Here is a 2,679-nt window from a genome sequence, read left to right on the forward strand (position 1 = left end):
ATACATGGAGCCACGTGGAAGTCTGGGAAGGACAGATGCAGGGTCAGACAGTAGGCTCGACCCTCTCAGGCCAGAGCCCAGATGTGCTGCCTTCCATCTTTCTGGAATGGTGGTGTGTAAAGTAAAGTAAAAGTGAAAAAGCAGAGCCTGTAGCTACCACTTTCTCAGAGCCGCAAAACATGGAGAACAGCAACTTGCTTTTGCCTTGGCGAGCATATTAATCTAAGTTAAACACTTAAGGATATTTTAAATTCCCTCTTCCCTTCACTGGAGAGAATTCTAGTATTTCAGAAAATAATTAAACGGACTCTTCCAAGCCCTTTGAAAGATTGAGAACCAAGTATTCACTGTTACAACATGTCCTACTGTATGAATGTGTGTGTATTAAGGGGGAAAAAAAAAATGAAGAGTTGTGTGCAGATGAGGACTGGCCCTCGTATATAAGTGTCATTATGTCTGACGGGATGTTGTTCCAAAGTCTTCTGTAAGGGACATCTGCCAGTCGTCTGCCCCAAATCCTCTTTCTAGAACTTGTTCCTTTTGGTGTCACCTCTCATCCACAAGGTTGCCCAGAGGCAGCTGTTGGTGAGCACAGCATGAGTCCTAACCCCTCTTTAGACTGAAAACATCATTACAACTTAAATAATAGCTTGGTGTTGATCCTTTGGTAAATTGAGGACCCTTTTATAGTGCAGATAATTCCCAACAAAACTAATATATTTTGTGAGATTAAACAATGCTTATATATGCTTGAACTTTCTTAAAATATGTTCATTTCAAACTATATGAATGTACATTTTTATGAAACATAAATATTTTCAAAAGCATACCAGGCCCATGAATTATTTCCTCAGTTTTGCAGTTGATGAAATGCTGGAATATGAACCACAGAAGTTTGTCAAATAAATCATTTTAAACTGCATGTTATTGCATACTTACTGTACATCCTGTTTACAAAGCTATTTAAGGAAAAAGAATTCAGAGGTTGATTTGGTTCAGAAAGCATAGTATTTTTCCAGACTCACCTTTAGCACCTGAATTTCTGTTTGCATGCATATTTCTAGAAGCCCAAGTTGTTATTTCTTTACTGTAATAGTTTCTTCGTGGCAACAAGGTTCTTCCTCATACTGAAACTTGCCTAGGCTCAAGAGAGAATTTCCAAAAGGATCCAGCTCAAACATACCAAGGAAATGGGTCATCTTCCATGCAACTACTAGTATAATTTTTGCTCTTATTTCTCCTTTGTATTTTTCTGCCTTCAAATTCAGTTTCCAAATGGATTTAGAATAAACTTTTAAGTTTACTTTAGGAACTATTTAGTTTATTTCAGTTCAGATGATACCTGCACTATTGGAGACCTTTCCTACTACAGATGCTTCTTCCTGAAGGAGACTTAATGTGTGTGTGCCTTTCAGATGAGGGTGCCGTGTGCCCACCCTGCTGTCTTCAATTTGGAAAGGTGCCGCCTAAAGTAAGCACCCATCTGACAACCTTATTCACTGAACGTGATCTCAGGGTCAGCCAGACAACCTCACCTCATTGAGCAGAAGTGAGGCACCTCATGTTCTAGATTCCTCCTCTGCAACAGGCATGACACCCTCTTGGAAGCGTTTCCATAGCCAAAATCCAAAGCTCAGGACCTCGGGTGCTGTTGGCAAAAAGCTGTGAGCCTGTGGTCATTGAACAAACTGATGAGCAGGCCCCCATCTCTTTTTTTTCTTTTAATCAACTGGTTGGAATGAGACAGCGCCTGCCTGGTGTACCGGGGTTTGTTTTCCTACAACCAGATAGTAGGTTCCATGTGGGGCAGGACCAGTGCATCTCAGTCATGGTTCCTGGGCATCAGGTGGTATACCCAGCTCAGTAGGTGTGAATGCAGATCTCCCTTGGGTGCTGTCACTCGTGACCACGCCCAGAGCTCCCCGGTGACAGCATCACAGTGGGTGCAGGGGCCCTCAGCAGAGCCCAGATGTACCCTCAGGACCACCCTGTCCTCTTCCTTCATCGTGTTTCTCCAAATTGAGGTATTTGCTCCTGCTCTTTAGGGTTTGTACATCCTCCATCCCTCCTGAACGGTGTCAGGACAAACAATTCAGCAGTGTTTGTTGAGAACAACTGAATACAGTAAAAGATTTGGACTGAGGTGTGTCAGATGCTGGCTGTCTGGGGCTTCTTTCTAGAAATAAAGATATGCTTCTGCCCTAAACGGTCTTCAGTGGAGTTAGGTAGATAAGGCACAAGCAAAAAGAGGAAAATACACAAGTGTACACAGGTGTGATAGAGTCATCAAGATGAGTAATGTCAGTGCTCTTTGCGCACCGTTTTATACCTCAGCTTATACAAGGGGGGAAATCACGATGTAAGGTGTGCTCCGAGCTAATCAAATCATGAAACAAACTACATGGAGGATGGGATTGTAGTGTCCTAAAACTGGTTTCTTTTTTCTTTTCTTCCTTTTTTTTTTTTGAAGTAGCACTGGCTTATGACACATAAGTTTCATGTTTACAACATTCTACTTCTGTACACACTACAGCAAGCTTGCCACCAAAAATTTCGTTTCCAGCCATCACCTCACAGTCGATCCCCTTCACCCATTTCCCCCTCCCCCTGCCTCTCCCCCTCTGGTAACCACTACTCAGTTCTCTGTATCTATGTGTTTGTTTTTATTTGGTTTGGCTT

General features: G+C 42.4%; 1 protein-coding gene across 2 annotated transcripts in view; it reads left to right on the forward strand.

The window, feature by feature from the left end:
- Positions 1-2,679, forward strand: part of GNAL (G protein subunit alpha L) — a 92,780-nt gene that overhangs the window by 78,571 nt on the left and 11,530 nt on the right. The gene's annotated exons all lie outside the window — the stretch shown is intronic.

This window comes from Lagenorhynchus albirostris, chromosome 14 (genome assembly GCF_949774975.1).
Source record: "Lagenorhynchus albirostris chromosome 14, mLagAlb1.1, whole genome shotgun sequence".
Taxonomy (NCBI): domain Eukaryota; kingdom Metazoa; phylum Chordata; class Mammalia; order Artiodactyla; family Delphinidae; genus Lagenorhynchus; species Lagenorhynchus albirostris.